Here is an 18,023-nt window from a genome sequence, read left to right on the forward strand (position 1 = left end):
GAAAATTATAAATAAATAAATCCCTGACTCAGATTCTTGGTGTACTAATCCTCTTCAAATATTAAATTAGTTTAGTTCCTTAACATAAACCCTAGAATTAAAGACTTTAAATTTTGTAAAATCTTAACAGTAACCTCAAACAATTCCTAGTTTATAATTCTTGCTTGATAACTAACAATTGTGGTTTCTACTTCATTCTATGTTTGGAGCCTATACCAATTATCAATTATGTATATTACCCACGTCATCATATTATTCCAAGAGTTGCTAGTTCCTTTAGACTAAAACTAGTATTTTTTTCTCGTAATTACATTACGAAAATATAAATTTTTTTAAATTATGTCGATTTTATTTTGATATTATAGATTATAGCACAAAAGAATTATAGAATCAAACTACTTTTACAAAAAAATTGTAGAGGACAAAAGTTCCCATCGGCTAAGAAGACCAGGATTTTCGTAGATAAAAAATTAAATAATAAGATTTTTAGTTATTATTTTCATGTGAAAGAGTTTGATTTATTACTAATAATTAATTTCAATATTCGTTATCTAAAATTTAAAACAATTTAACTTGTATACTTTTGATTAGGTGTTAAGTCTGTTGCACAGATAGAAATAATTCATTTTTATGTTTGCTATTTAAAAATAATATTTTTTCTCTATATGTATATAAAAATATAATTAGATATTAGCATGAAAAAAATTATATTGATAGGTTATAAAATTAACTCAAAATTAAAATTTTTTAAAACAATTGAATCTTAATTTTAATTTTTAATCATAACATTAGTATTTTCTTTAAATTATATTTAATAAATATTTAAAAAAATATGAATTACAAAGATAAACAGTAAAAATTTAAAACTAAATAAAAAAACTAAAATAATAATAATAATAATAATAATAATAATAATATTTTTTATTTGAATTATATTATTTTGTTAATTTTATTTTTTGTAGAACAAAAATATAGAAAAAATAGAGAATGAGAGAAAAGAGAGAGAAAGATAAAGATGAAGACTGAGAGAGGAAGTTTGTTAATTTTGAAAGAAAAATTTTATTTTAATTTGTCAAATTACTAATATAAAATATAAATTACAAATTATATATAGAGTGGGAACTAGGGGTGGCAAACGGGTCTAAACCCACCGGGTCGGCCCGCGTAACCGCTAAAAAAGGCGAGTTGGGCTGGAAAATTAGGACCGCCAAATAGCAAAAGTCCGCCTAACCCGCACCGCTTAAACCGCGGGTTTTGGCGGGGCGGGGCGGGCTTCCCCGCCGGGCTTAGTATTTTTTTATCAAGGGGTATTTTTACAATTTTTTTTGTCAAAACCCAACTTCCCCCACCCCAACTTACAAGAGAATGAAGATGAAAATTGAGTGTTTTAGATTATGTTTATTTTGTTTTAGAGACTATTTATAATTATGTTTTGAATTATATTTATTTTACTTTGGGAACAATATTTATAATTATATTTTGGATGAAAACTTGGTTTATAATTATGTTTATTAGATATTTATAATTACAAAGACTTTAATATTTGTGAATATAAAAATTATAATTTGTTTATACTTTTAGAAATTATAATAGTTAAAAGTAAAAAAATAGAAGAAATTTTTTTATACTTTTATATATATTATTTAATAGTTAAAAAAAAAGAAGATATTTGGCGGGCTTAGCCCATCGGCCCGCCAGCCCGCCGTTAGGCGGGGTGGGCTGGGATTTTGGGACCGCCTCACTAGGCGGGGCGGGGCGGGCTTCCCCGCTTGCCACCCCTAGTGGGAACTGGAAAGAGTAGAGAGAAATAGAAAAAGGGAGAGAGATAGATGAGAGAATTTAAAAAGGGAGTTTATTAATTTTGGAAGGAAATATTTTTTCTCAATTTGAATAAGAGAATGTCATATGACACATTTGGTTATTAAATTATATAATAATATATAAATATATCAGAATTATATATAGAGTGAGAAGGGTGGAGAGAAATAGAAAAAGGGAGAGAGATAGATGAGAGAATTTAGAAAGGTAGTTTATTAATTTTAGAGGAAAATATTTTTTCTCAAATTTAATAAGAGTGTCATGTGACACATTTTGTTATTAAATTAGATAACAATATATAATATAGCTATATTTTAATTTTAATTTTAATATTTTAATTTTAATATTTTAATTTTAATATAATTAAAAAATGTCATGTTGCACATTTTGATTGTCAAATTTATAATTATTCATTGATAATGATATATAAAAGAGATAGAGTGGTTGAAGGAATGAGAGGAATAGATAAAGGGAGAGGGAGGAGGGGAGAACTCTTTAATTTTGGAAGAAAAGATTTGATTTCAATTGTAATGAGGAAATGACATATGGAACATTTTGATTATAAAATTAGTAGGGATGAGAAGATAACTCTTTAATTTTGGAGGGAAAGATTTGATTTCAATTGCAATGAGAGAATGACATGTGGCATATTTTGGTTGTAAAATTAGTAGGAATGAAGGAATAATTCTTTAACTTTAGAGGGAAAGATTTGATTTTAATTGTAATGAGAGAGTGATATGTGATTTATTTTGGTTGTAAAATTAGATATATATAATAGAATAATAGATTAGTGACGTAATGAAAAGGGCATCAATTAGATTAAGTTAAAATCAACACACAATATTATGCAAGGTTACATCGTTACCCAACCTAGAGAGAATTACTAACTAAAAGCTCTTGTACAAGCAATCAACATGAATTAAAAAAAATCCCTGGCACTGGTCATAGATGAGAGACCCTTGCAATGAACAAATAATATGAAATTTGATTTGTGCATGTTGGCCCAATGAATTAGATCTTCGTTGTCACATGTAGGCCCAAAACATGTAATTTCACACCTTACGGTCAAAATAACAAAATCGCTTGGAATTGTAAATTTATCATTAGAATTTTGCTTTTAAAATGATAGGAGTGGATTTGTTACTGCCACAATATTTTAGGAAAAATTCTATGGTGTAGATGATTAAAAATAGAGTGTTAGGAAATAGTAAGTTTTGTGATTTGTAGTTATCATTTAGTTATTGTTGGTGTTTTTAATGGTGTGAGATTTCATCCAATGATAATATGATATGAAATTACTCACTTTTTTTTACTGATTAAGTGCTGATCAGATTTTAATAAAAATGTTGGCACCTAAACTTTTTCTAAAAAATATTTATGTGGTGGGCGTTTATAGTAATGCCTTCTTGGTATCACTAATAGTTCTAAGTGGTTTGTTTTCTGTAAGTGTGATTGGAAGCTAAATTAATGCTTAATGAGAGATTTCTTTTTCAATCATACAAATGAAATAATTTAATTAGAGAACAAAATAAATATAGTATATCAACATTTATTTTATCAGGAAAAATAATTAAAATAAAATTAAAGATTGATATAATATATATATTATGATCATTAATTTTAGTCACCACGTTAAATAATCATAGGAATGAAATAATTTAAATAGAAAACAAAATAAATCATAGTGTATCAACCTTTAATTTATCGTCGTATTTAATTATCATTTTTAGTTTTTATTAGTCAAAAACTATTTTGGATGAAAATTTTTTACTTTCCTCACTTTTTAGTCTATGACCAACGAGATAATTATTATCAAATACAAATATATACAACGACTAATCATATTAATATTTGAATAAATATAAAAATACCTATTCAATAAAAGATTCAAAATAAAATAACATCTTTCATTTAAAAAAAAGTTTAGCTACTATGTGCTTTGAGGATACATAATAAATTATTATTAGTAAAAACTTTTTTTAATTTATAATTTTAGCATGTGTCCAAAAGATATAATTTATAATTTAAATATAATTTTTAATTTTTAATAAATCAATCAACAATGACTTATTTACATGAAAACCAATAGTTACAAAAAACAAAATGAAAGGCTGACTTATAAGCCTGTATGGTCCAATTCCATGAATGGATCGGATTATTTTTGTGTTGGCCCAACGGAAAGAAAAAATCTCCCTATTAAACATTAACTAATGACCAAAAGAAAAAAAAAACATTAACATATTTTCATCCGTAATACCATTACGGGAATATACATTTTTTAAAACTACAGTTCATTTTGTTTTGATAGTATAGATTATGCATGACACAAAATTTATAAAATTAAATTATTTTTACAAAAAAAAGTCGTAGGTTGACAAAAGTCTTTGGCTAAGAAAACCAATGTATTTATAGATAAAAAATCAAATAATAAGATTCTTAATTATTATTTTTATATAAAAAAGTCTAATTTTTTATTAATAATTAATTTTAACATTCGTTATCTAAAATTTGAAATAATTTAACGTGTATACTTTTACATTTAATTAGGTGTTAAGTCTATTGCACAAATAAAAATAATTAATTTTTATACTTGTTATTTAAAAATAATATTTGTCTCTCTCTCTCTATATAAATATAATTAGATATTAGTATAAAAAAATTATACGGATAGTTATAAAATTAACTCAAAACTAATTTTTTTAAAACAATTAAATCTTGATTCTAACTTTTTAGTTATAACATTAGTATTCTCTCCAAATTATATGTAATAAATATTTGAAAGAAGAGAAATGAAAATATATATTAAAAAGATAAACAGTGAAAATTTAAAACTAAATAAAAAATAGAAAAAATATGTATATAATAATATTATTATTTTTTATTTGAATTATATTATTTTGTTTTCTGTAGAACAGAAAAGTAGAAAAAATAGAGAATGAGAGAATAGAGAGAAAAAGATAAAGATGAAAAATGAGAGTGAGATTTGTTAACTTTGGAAGAAATTTTTTTTATTTTAATTATAATAAAAAAATATCGGATGACATATTTTGATTTGTCATATTACTAATATAAAATATAAATTATATATAGAGTAAAAATGGTAGAGAGAAATAGAAAAATGGAGAGAGGTAGATGAGAGAATTTAGGAAAGGAGTTTATTAATTTTGGAAAAAAATATTTTCGCTCAATTTTAATAAAAGAGTGTCATGTGACACATTTGATTATTAAATTAGATAGTAATATATGACATAATATACGTATATTTCAATTTCAATTTTGATATTTCAATTTTAATGCAAGTAAAGAATGTCATGTTGTACATTTTGATTGTCAAATTAGTAATTAGTCATTGATATTAATATTAATATTAATAATGATATATAAAATAGATAGAGTGGTTGAAGGAATGAGAGAGATAGAGAAAGGAAGATGGAGGAGAGGAGAACTTTTTAATTTTGGAGGGAAAGATTTGATTTCAATTGCAATGAGAGAGTGACATGTGGCACATTTTGGTTGTAAAATTGTATGGAGGAGGGAAGAATTTTTTAATTTTGGAAGGAAAAATTTAATTTCAATTACAACGAGAGAGTAACATGTGGCACATTTTAATTGTAAAATTAGTAAGAAAGAAAAAAATTCTTTAATTTTAGAAAAAAAGATTTGATTTTAATTATAATAAAAAAAGTGACGTGGCATATTTTGGTTGTAACACTAGAATATATAAGAGAAGATTAAGTCTCCAATCTCACTTATTGAAGAGAGACTAATCAGAACTATTAGTGGTATCACACTAATTGTTGGTCAAGTTGAACCTGCCAAAAACAATAGGCCATCAAGCGTCACTCAAAAAAAACTTTCCTTATAGCTGTGAATTCTTTTATTGTTTACATCATAAAACTTTCCTTATTTTAGTAGTAACATAATCCAAAGCCTAGTTTTTTTTTTTTAAAAAGAAATTTATATGCGTTAAATTAATAAGATGTTTAAGATTAATTATTAATTTTTTAAAATAAGTATCTACTTATGTTTCTTTCGATTTAATACATTTTCTAAACAATATTCTTATAATTTCACAACTATAATCTCAATATTTTAATTATCATAAAATCTTTATCATAACAACAGTAGCAACAACAATAATAGTAATAATAATATCACTAATAACAATAGCCATGACATCAACATAAACAACAACAAAAATAACAATGACAATAATAGTAGTTGTAATATCCTAATATTTATATTCTTATGTTTGAGTCATAAGTTAATGATAATAAGGTGGTACGATTCAAGGTAGAGTTATAATATATATATATATTTAGAAGAAATTAATAAACGAAAAGCCTGAAAAGAGTAAAAGAAAATCGTGAGCACAAACACACACGCATCGAAAATATCGCGATCGGATAAGCGGGGTAAAATAAAACTTAACGGAGGAATAGAGTAAAGACAGAATATATGTAGTTATGTATAATAGCCACTAGTCACAATCCGCAAAGTTTTGGTCAGCCAGGGTTACAGCAGTAAAAATAGTTGATAACAGTTCTATCTCTCCCAAAATACATCAATGCCTCTATAGGAAAATTTTCAAAAGAATATACATACATACATCATTAGAGTTTTCCAAAATAAAGAGGGAGAGAGAAATCTAAACAAGATAAAAAACAAAATTCAAAATAACTTCGCCATCTTCCAGACGAACTCCAACTTACCGTGAAGCTCTAAGACCTGCATCTAAAAAATAGTAGATATATATGGAATGAGAACTCCCGACTCATGGGTTCATAGTACGGTAAAAATGCCAAATAGATACAATATAAGACAACAGGAAACTCACTAAGCAATCTTAAACTCCACACATCATTATTTCCATCGTAGGTTCTCACTAATCCATAATTAGGCAACTACCATAAGGGATTCTAATCTAATACATCTATCTCCAAGTTCCATAATTCTCCAAACTCCAAACAGAACAGCCCTCAACGTCAATCGACAACAACATGAGGGACCTCTCAGTTATACAAATACAAGCAAGGCAATCAAGTAATTCACAAGTAATTTCAAGTAAAGCAATTAGTATATAATTATTTAATGGTTACAAATAAACAAGGCATGACAAGTAGCAAACCCAAACAAGCCAAACAAATGCAAATGATGTATGCCTGCCCTATGGTCGATGATATTATCTGTCGGTTATACAGCCAAATTCGACATGTCTGGTAGCTAACGCTGGACAGTCCCTGCATGGGCGCATCTCTCAAGAGTGATTGACACCTCTTGGAGGATAAAATCCAGAAAGTTCTAAGTATCCGGCCACATCTTGCGACAGAGGGTCAACATCTGAGATCAAGTGGAATCACTCCACTGCATTGCAATCCCATTCGGGAGTAAGCAGAATCACTCTACTGCGACAAGTAAAATCACTCTACTGCATTGCAATCATATCTGGGAGCAAGTAGAATCACTCTACTGCGGCAAGTGGAATCACTCCACTATACTTCCCAAGCAGATATATCTCAAATCAGAGTTAATTTTATTATTGACTTCCTTCTCAGTTCCATTTCACTCCATTCATAATCATAATCATCCTCAGTCATCACCCTAACTCATTTTCCTTATTGTCCTAATCATATCTTGATCATACTCAATCATCATTATCTCTCAATCTCATAATCATCATCATACCTCAATCAAAAATCAATTATCACTCATCATCATTCCTCATCATACTTCACTTCACATTTAGTTCATCTTTCTTCAATTTACTGTCTCGACTCGTTCAGTCTCATTCTTAGCTCCTTTACCCTTTATTTCACCGGCTCTAGACTCATAACAAGATTTACAGAGGTTTAGAAGGCTCGAAGAATGGTTAAAAACACAAAAATATATTTTCTGCAAAACTGGGTGGTTGTGCATACGCATGCCTCATGCGTACGCATGAGTCCACTTTTGCGCGTACGCACGGTACTCGCACGGTACGCACACAAAATCTTTTAAATTCTGGAATGCCCATCATGCGTATGCAACGCATGACCTTAAAATTATGCAACTTCTGCAGAATTTAGTTTTGAAACTAGATTTTCAAATGTTGATAATTTTTCCTACAAAATTCATTTTTCAACCATTTTTGAACCATTGGAGAGATTATTGAATAAATTTTCATAAAAATCTAATTTCGTTAAATTTTCAACTCCGAGGATCGAGTTATGACTCGCCGAAGTTGGACAAAAACTCGTTTTTACCCAAAAACAAAAATTTCTCATTTCCAAGTTCACAATCCAAATCAAACCAAACCCATACCACATTCATCCCTAAACAATCTAAACATAGATCCCTTCATTCTCTACTCCTCTCAGCATTCATCACCTAACAAATTAACTTCCACTTTATCAATCCATCTAAAAATTTTCCTTCACAAATTCACCAAATCCTCATTATATCCACAACCAATTCAAACCACATTCTAGACTTCCTCAATAATCCATCATTACTCTCAAATTATATCAAATTATTTATCACATAAATCACCCATTTTCGTCCAATTCCAAGCCTAATCATGTATTCCAAACCACTTCAATCAACAACTCAAAAATCCAATAACTTTTCACATGTTCAATACAAATTCAATAATTACCAATCCAAACATAATTCATATCAAAATAACACATTTCAATCCATCACACTTATCTGGACTTACCTTTCACGGCCTCTGACCTAAAATTCACGGCCTCCGGCCCAACATTCATTAACTCATCAACTCAATAATTCATCTTTTTATCAATTCATAATTTCAATCATCATGCTTCTACCACATTCTTACAACTCATAAACAACCAATCACCAAATCAAAATCAAAACGAACACTTCATCAATTACAATATTTGAATTTCACCCAATTACACAATTCAAACTTATTCCTAGGGGCATCTAGCCTAGGACTTCATGTCATATTGGTATTTAAATGAAACTTAAACATACCTGTTAGAAAGCCAAAATCAAGTCCTAAATCTTGAATCCCACCTGTAGCACCCTAACTTTTAGCATCTCATGATCGCACTAAAAGTCCGGGTGTCACCTACCTCTACTTCTTTAATTTTATACTATATTTATTTAATATTGAGCCTTTGCAAATACGAACCGAAATCCTTAATTAAGAAAATGGAAAGATTTTACTTTTAATCTCTTAATCACAAAGATATATATTCACATAGCATTATATACATAGACTTATTTCAAGATTCTCAAAATACAAGTCCTATCCCCTCTAAAAACTAAAAACAATAAACGACGAGAGGAAAATAAAATCTAACAACTCAAATTGTAAACATAATCTTCTATGCTCTTGTAACTCCGCACTAAACCTTTGCACCTGTAGTTGAAAGGGGTGAAAATAGGGGGTAAGAACTGGGGAGTTCTTAGTAGGGTCGGGGTTAGAAGTTAAGTTCATTTCATTATGTTCTCAGTCAATAACAACAGTCAACAAAGTATAATCAAACTCAACAATTACAGAACATAGAATCCAATCACAAGCACACACAATCAAAGAAAACACAATCACAAACAAATATGCACAAACAAGTATGATGTATGTCTAGTCCTATACAGGCCATGAGCTCATGTATCGATTTGTTGCCTGATTCCCGACACTGGTCCTGAGATAAGTGTTTCGTACCGTCGTCCTTATCTCAGCCAACGTCCCTTTCATGAGCGTTACGCATTGCCGTCCTCATGGGAGAACCTTCCTTTTGGTCTCCAGTGAGCATTATGCATCACTGTCCTCACTAGACACTTGGCACTAAGGCTCAACATCACTCAATTTCTTTTCAATCTTCACTCTCTACTCTACTGCGGTAGAGATCCCTTTAATTAATACCTTCTTTTCTATCTGCTCTACTGTGGCAGACGTTCATTAAAATATTTTCAGTTACTGCTCTCTGCTCTTTTGTGGCAGAGATTCTTTTACTTAATACATCCTTCTCGTCACTGCTTTCTGCTCTTCTGTGGCAGAGATCCTTTTACTTAATACATCCTTCTCTTTTTGTTCTTTTTCTTTTCTTTTCTTTCTCATCTTTCTCTTTTATTTTCTTACTCCTTTTCTTTCTCTCTTCTTTTCTTCAATCTTTTAATTCTTTATCATAATTCAATTTCACATTCTTCCCTCGACTTTTCCTAATGTCTTATGAAAAGAAATCATAAAATTCTTAAATCAACTGCGTCCTCTAAAACTTTTAAGAGTTCTTATATTTGCTCTTCTCTGACTTAAATATTCTTAATAAAATAATAACAATAATATAAATAAGATAATTTAAATGATAAATAAATAATATTTATAGCTTTTCTTTAAAAAAAACTTAGCTTCGTAAAGCTTTTATTCTTAAACTCTTATTATCTACGTTTTAAACTTCAAACTTCTAAATATTTCATTTTTAATCGAATATTTTTATAAAATTATATTTAAAACCTCACTTATCTCAATATTTATAAAAATAACCCTAAAATTTTACAAAATGTCCATTTTTATCCCTGTACTTTATTTATTACCCAAAATACCCGAAAACTTATATAATTACAAATAGTATATCGATTTTTATATACAATACAATGTTACCCTTCAAAAATAAAATTTAATTATTAATCTTTCTTTTATATCAAAACTGAAACCCTTAATCTTTTTCTCTTAAAATATTACTTGTGCTTTAATCCGTTCTCGAGTTTTTCGATTACCGATTCTTCGTAACTTTTAAATTTAATCTCTCGGCCATCACACCTCACCAATTTATACTTTATTCTCAACGATATTTCAGTCCAAAAATCACCAAAATAGTTCAGTCCACTACAAGAAACAGTGTAATTATCGACGCCAAAAATCGACGGCCAGAATTTCCGTCGATATTTTTTGACGGCTTGTCGTCGATAAAATGAAAAAGGAATGATTAGAAATAAAATATTAAAATCGACGGCCATGTCGTCTATTATTTTGATAACCTTTTAACACCATTTTTATCGTTACATTGTCGACAGAATAGTTGGTTGAAATTTTTTTTTAAATCGACACACAGGTCGTCTATTTTAATAATTATAATATCGACAGCTTTTGTCGTCGATAATATTAAAGGATGGAGATCTCTTTTTAAAATTAAATGAATGGTATAGATTGATTATATAAAATAGACAGTTAGAATGTTGATTTTTATTTTAACTAAAAGCGACAAATTTACTGTCAACTTTATCAACAAAAAAACCACCCCGCCTTTACTTCCCGCGTCCCTTGTTTCACTCAATTCCCCAATTACATTTTACCTGAAAAATTAACTAACCGCCTTGCCCTTTCACTTCCACCATTTCAACAACCTTCCCTCTCTGCTGCCGCCGCGCCATCTTCTCTCCCGCCACTGCGCCGTCGTGGCTCCACTACCTCCGCGCCATCGTTGCTCAGCTGCCTGATGAACGGATTTTTGAAGGTTTAGAAATTCACTAATAAAATCTCGTTGTAAAGTATAGTTTCTAAACCAAGCACTAATTCTTTCATACAAAAAGTTGTTTGTCACTAAAACAAACCCCTAAAATTAATAACCGAAGTATTCAAACCTCGGGTCGTTCTCCCTAGGAATTACAATAAAGTGTCTTGTTATTGGTTATGAGTTATTTTGGGGTTTTGGATAAGAAGCATGAAAAGTAAATGGCAATGAAAATAAACTAACAACTATAAAAGGCTCTTGGTTTGGTATGAAAATTAGAAGTCCTATCCTAGTTATCCTTCTCAATTGTGATGAGAATTGTTCATTGCTACCACTTAGTTAACCCTTACTAATTAAAGAAAAGTCAAGTGGATGAATTGACTTGAGCCACAAGTCCTAGCCAACTCCCAAGGAAAGACTAGCTTTAGTGCACTCCAAACCAATTAGTAATCTCTCCAATTATCAATCAACAAAGGGATTAGATAACTCAAGTGTCACTAATTACTCTACCTAGGCCAAGAGGAACAAAATCTACACTATATCTAGAAGAGGCATTTCAATAAACACATAGAGTGCAATAGAAGTAAACATTATTAATTGCAAGAATTAAAGGAATCTACAACTACAAAGGCAAGAGATCAACAATAGAAAAGCAAAGAAGAACAATTATTATGAATTACCTCTTATTGAATTGGAAGAATGTAGAAGGAAAAATACTAGATCTACAACAAAATATAAGAACAACATAAAGGAAATTATAACAAAAGAATAGAAGAAGATGAATGTAGCAACAAAGAATTGAGAGATAGAAGTGGAAGAAAGCAAAGATTAAAACCTAGATCTAAGAACTAAACATAATCCTAATCCTAATTCTAGAGAGAAGAGAGAGCTTCTCTCTCTAGAAACTAACTCTAAACTAATCCTAATGAGTGTGTATGATTGGAATCCCCCTTGCTCTTCAATCCTTGGCTTTAAATAGCATCTTTGGCGCCAAAGTTGGTTGGGATTGGGCCCCACAACCCCTGAGAATTCGTTGGTCACGTTTTCATTAAAAAATCATAAACCAGCACCGACGCGTACGCGCACAGCACGCGTGCGCGTCCATGGGGTGATTCGCAGGTGCGCGCGTGCATCCATGGGCGAGTTCAACTTTTTTGACTTTTCATGATTTCTCCACTTTGCATGCTTTCCTCTTCACTCCTTTGGTCCATTCCTAGCCTTTTCAATCTGAAATCACTAACAAACATATCAAGGCATCTAGTGGAATCAAAGGGAGATTAAAACCATCAAATTAAGGGTCTAAAATAATGTTTTCACATCTAAGTACAAATAAGGAGACAATCACAAAACCATGCTATTTCATTGAATAAATATGGGTAAAAGGTGATAAAATCTCTTAAAATCAATACAGAATAAACCGTCAAAACGGGGTTTATTAACCTCCCCACACTTAAACCAAGCATGTCCTCATGCTTAAACCAAGAATGAAGCAAAGGGCATGGCATTTATTCAATGGAAACTAATTAAATGCAATCTACCTATATGCAACTATCTAAATGAATGCAATTGCTTGGTCAAAATAAATCAATTCCCAAGAAGTATATATGCACAAGGGCTAAGGACTAGCAAGTCTAATCCACAATTGAATTGAGCTATTAAATATTTTTACAAACTTGCATGAAAGGAGATGATCATAGGTGGAAACATGTAATTGAGCATCAAACCCTCACCGGTAGTGTTTGCACTCTATTCGCTCAAGTGTTTAGGGTCGATTCTCTCAATTCTCCCCTAATCATGCTTTCCAAGATTTGTTTTTCTTCTAACAATCGACATACATTTCATGCATGCATACAAGTATCATGAGGTCTTTTCTTTAGGTTGTAATGGGGTTAGGGTCAAGGTAGGATGCATATATGGTCAAGTGAGCTTGAAGTTTGAATCTTTGATAAGCTTAGACTTCCCACCTAATCTATGACATCCTATACAACTAAGTTCTAACCTAACTACCCATTCTTCACTTTTTCACATACTCATGCATTTTCTTTTTCATTTCGCAATACTTATGCATTGATTTTATTGGACCTTGCTTTGGGGCATTTTGTCCCTTTTTTATTATTTTTTTCTTCTTCTCTTTTTTTTTCTTTTTCTATTTTTTTATTTTCCATATTATTTTTCTTTTCTTTTTCTTTTTCTTTTGTTATTATTTTTTTTTCTTTTTATATACAAGAACCTCAATGCATAAGGTTTTACATTTGATCAATACATGAGTATGTACCCAATTTCCAATATTTCCAATAATATTACAAAACTACCCTTTTATTCACCCAATGTCCCAAGGTTCCCACACTTGAATGATACTCACACACACTAGCCTAAGCTAATCAAAGATCCAAATTAAGGACATTTATTGTTTTTCGCTTTAAGGCTAGTAATGTGCTAAATTAAAGAATAAGTGGGTTAAGCGTAGGCTCAAATTTGGCTAACAAAGGAAGATAAAAGGTAAGGCCATTTGGGTAAGTGAGCTAATGAAATGATGGCCTCAATCATATAAATGCATGAATACACAAAATAATGGACATAAAGAATCAAACAAATCAAAGATTACAATCATAGAAAGAGAATAATGCACACAAGAAGGAAAATAAGTGGTTATAAGATGTAACCACGCTATTAGGCTCAAATCTCACAAGCTTGTGTTCTTAGCTCAAAACATGATCCATAATATATATAATTCAAGCAAGTTCTATGAAAAGTTTTCACTCAAATCAATTGAGATGCCCTATAGATAGAAATTTTGAAAAAATTCATTATTTGAAAAATTTCATTATTTTGACTAAGCTTATTGTGTATACATATGCAAAAATAAGAAAATGAAAGTAAAAATCCTAAGAACCTAAAATGAAATGCAAAAGTGTTGGGATTAGAAATTTGTCACCCAAAATTGCCGACCGGTCGGACGACCTCCCCACACTTAAAAGTTTGCACCGTCCTCGGTGCACTCAAAGATGAGCAAGGGGGTACGGCGAGTCTCTGGATTGCTGCGTGTTCTTACTCTTGCTTCCATGTTTGCTTGTGGTGCATTTATCATGAAAAACAAAAATACAACACCATAAGATGAGAAGATATAAAAGCAAGGAAGCATACATTGTTGGAATGAGGTAAATCACTAGAATTGAGTGAGTGAATTAGTGTGACATTAAGAAATATTAGGTGTGTGAATTCTAAATTGTGCGGTTTAGAACACACATTAGTATAAAGAGCTATGTCACAAAAGAAGCATGCACGTCACTTATCCTAGTGTGCTTGAGATGCTTTAAGTAAGCTTGTAAGGTAAGACAAGCATTAGAGAAGCATGAAAGCATTCAAGTCAAACATATGGATGGATATAATTATGAAATACAATGCATTAAGGTAAATGCTCAACATCATCCATCAAGAGATTGCCTAATCAAAGAATACGGTTCAAATCACATGGTGGCCAAATCATGCAATTCAAAAGAATTACAAGTTCGAAGGCAATTCTCATCACTTGGTAGTTTTCAAAAGGTAAGCATGAAAAACTCAAAACCAAGTAGCAAAATATAACCTCAATCATAGAATCCAACAAAGATTATAACATCCCCTTTTTAATACCCAGCAGCAATTAATGGTAAACAAGAATAACAATCCAACACTTACAATGAAAAAGATAGAAAATAAAATGAAAACTAAACTAAAACTAACTAATCGACTAACTAACTAACTAACTAGGTAACTAAAATAATTGGTTATTGATGGTGTTTGGGAGTGTTAGATGAGGGGTAGGAGGAGGGAAGAAGAAAGGAGAAGGGAAGAAATGGAAAGAGGAGAAGAAAAGAATTGGATGGAAGAAAGGGCATCCACGCGAACGCGCACATGGCGCGGGCGCGCGGGTGGTGGAATAGAGAGAGAGGCGTGGATGCGTACTCTGCGCTCACGCGTAGATGGGGTTGTGGGCATGGGCGCGGACGCGTACCTTGCGCATCTGCGTGAATGGCTAGCCAGGCCGGCGGCCTAATGTTGGCCCAGAGTTGGCACAACTCTCTGGTAAAAGTACCAAGAGTGCAGGTGGCCTAATCGACGCGCGCGCGGCATGTGCGCTTGCGCGTGTATTGCGAATTCAGCATGATGGGCGCGTACGCGCCAGGTGCGCGGACGCGCGGATGGTGTTGGGCCTGGGGCTCAACATTCGCACAGTGAAGGCCTAACTCTCGGGTTTGCTAGCGGGGAGTGGAACTTTTGCATCTACGCGCGCGCGCCATGTACGCGGACGCGTAAGTGGTCGAGAATGCTTGAAGTGCGCGTACGCGTGGATGGTGCTCTGTTTTTTCAAAAATTTTTGCTATGTTTTTGCATCAATACAAGCATTCCAAACCTCCAAACAGCTACCAAAATACCATAAAACCTTATTTAACATACTAAACTACCAATTAAACTCAACTATCTAAACAAAACATGAAATTAGACCAATTCTACCAAATATTTATAAAAGAGAAAATGAAAAGATTTTACCATGGTGGGTTGTCTCCCACCTAGCACTTTTGTTTATTGTCCTTAAGTTGGACTTATGGGGAGCTCCTCATCAAGGTGACTTGTGCTTGTATTCATCTTGGAACTCCCACCAATGCTTGGTTCTCCATTGTGCCCCAAGATTCTTCATGGATTGAGCCAAGTCTTGATGGAGTTCTTCACAAGCTTGGGGCTCCCAAAGTTGATCCTCTTCTTGTAATCCGGGATCCCACACTTTATTTTCACACCCGTCTTGAGGTTGATCATCATTATTAGTCCAACCGGGTGGTGAGTAAGGTGAATTCTCTATATAGTGGCCAACAACCCTCCTAGACCCATCTATTTGAGCACTACTCCAACCTTTATATCTCATGTTTGATGCATCAACCATAATGAGCCTTGATTTGCAACGCCAACTACGAAACATCTTTCGCTTACGCTTCATCCCACAAAGGATCCTAAGTTGACCATCCGTTTCAAGCAAGCCATACTCAAGTGGGACAATAAAGCTAATAGAAATAAATTTTACCCACTCAAGTGAGGGAGTAGATGGCCACCTAGGCAAAGATGCTTCCAAAGATCTTGACAAAGCATAACCAACCCCCGTTCTTCTATTTCTAGGGACTTCCACCTCTTCACAAGATTTCTCTAATTCAATCCTTTGTTCATTAATACTCAAACTATCTAAGCCTTTTCCCTTAATCAAACTATAATTGGGAGGGTGAAAGGAGTTTACCTCCACAACCTTTTCAAATGCACCGGGAGAAGGTTCTTCAAGTTCAAAGGATTCTCCACCACTAGGACTTGATGCTTGCTCTTCATTGCCATGGGAACTCAGTTCTTGCTCTATCCCATCCAAGTCTTCATATGGAATATGCCTTGGAAGGTGTGCATTTTCCTCCCTAGCATCAATTTCAATCATCTTGGAGGGATTTTCTTCAACTCTATGTTCCCATGGAGGCTCCGTATCTCCTAAGTCTTCTACCACTTCTTCCTTGTCTTCAACAATTAAAGCTTCCTCCAATTATTCCAATACAAAGCAACTTCCGTCATTTCCCACCGGAGTTTCCAATCTCTCCTTCATGCTTTGTCCTTCATTCGATTCTCCACATGTAGCCATGGGAGTTCCTTGAGTGTTCAAGCATTGGGAGGCTAATTGATTTGTTACCGCATCCAAGGCGGCCATGAAATTTTGCACATCCCTTTTCATCTCTTCTTGCCCTTGAACAAGAACACCAAGGATGTTATCCATTGGAGGTTGGGGTGGACGGAATGATTCATCATTTTGGGGGAAGGGTTCATAGTAGGAAGATGGTTCTTCTTGGTAGAGTTTTGGTGGTTCAATATTCTCCACTCTTTCCACTTGTTGCACAACACACTCCATGGTTGCTTGAAATTGATCCAATGCTTCCTTGAGACGATCCCTTGACTCTTGTTCCTTTTGGATAATATGATTAGGATCATGTGGCTCTTGGATCAATGGATACGAGTATTCTTCCATGGGAGGTTGTGGTGGAAAGTAGTATTCATCTTGTGGTTGAAAATTTTCATATATTGGAGGTGGTTCATCTTGGTAATAATGTGGAGGAGGTGGCTCTTGAAAATATTGATGTTGGAATGGTGGTGGCTCTATATGTGGTTCATATTGCTCATATGGTTGTTGGTAGGATGGATATGGATTAGGGTCATATGAAGATGGTTGGTAAGAAAGGGCTTGTGAGTATGGTTGAGAGTTATGTTGAGGGTATGGATCATAGGCATATGGTGGTGGTTCTTGAAAGTCACAAGGTGATTCACCATAACCATTGGATTGGTATGCATCATAGAATGGATATTCTTCATAGTGCATTGGTGGAGGTTGTTGCCATGAAGATTGATCATATGCATATGGCTCCTTCCACCTTTGGTCATCCCATTCTTGATACACATCTTCATTATAGTCCTCATTTCCTACAACATGTTGATAACCAAACTCATAGCCAAGGTGAGAATTCATGATAGCAAGAAGAAAATGAAAACAAAATCAAATAAGAAGCAAGAAAATTAAATCCTAAAACTAGCAAGAGCTAACAAAAGCAAACATATTCACACTATTCACATATATACAATAACCAATAACATAACACCATTGCAATTCCCCGGCAACGGCGCTATTTTGATGAACGGATTTTTGACGGTTTAGAAATTCACTAATAAAATCTCGTTGTAAAGTATAGTTTC

At 32.5% G+C, this 18,023-nt stretch overlaps 1 pseudogene; it reads right to left on the minus strand.

Moving 5' to 3' along the window:
* Positions 1-15,876: 15,876 nt before the first annotated feature.
* Positions 15,877-17,799, minus strand: LOC148570427 (uncharacterized; annotated as a pseudogene).
* Between the last annotated feature and the right edge of the window lie 224 nt (positions 17,800-18,023).

Source organism: Arachis ipaensis, chromosome B3, assembly GCF_059453495.1.
Source record: "Arachis ipaensis isolate K30076 ecotype BB chromosome B3, ASM5945349v1, whole genome shotgun sequence".
Taxonomy (NCBI): Eukaryota; Viridiplantae; Streptophyta; class Magnoliopsida; order Fabales; family Fabaceae; genus Arachis; species Arachis ipaensis.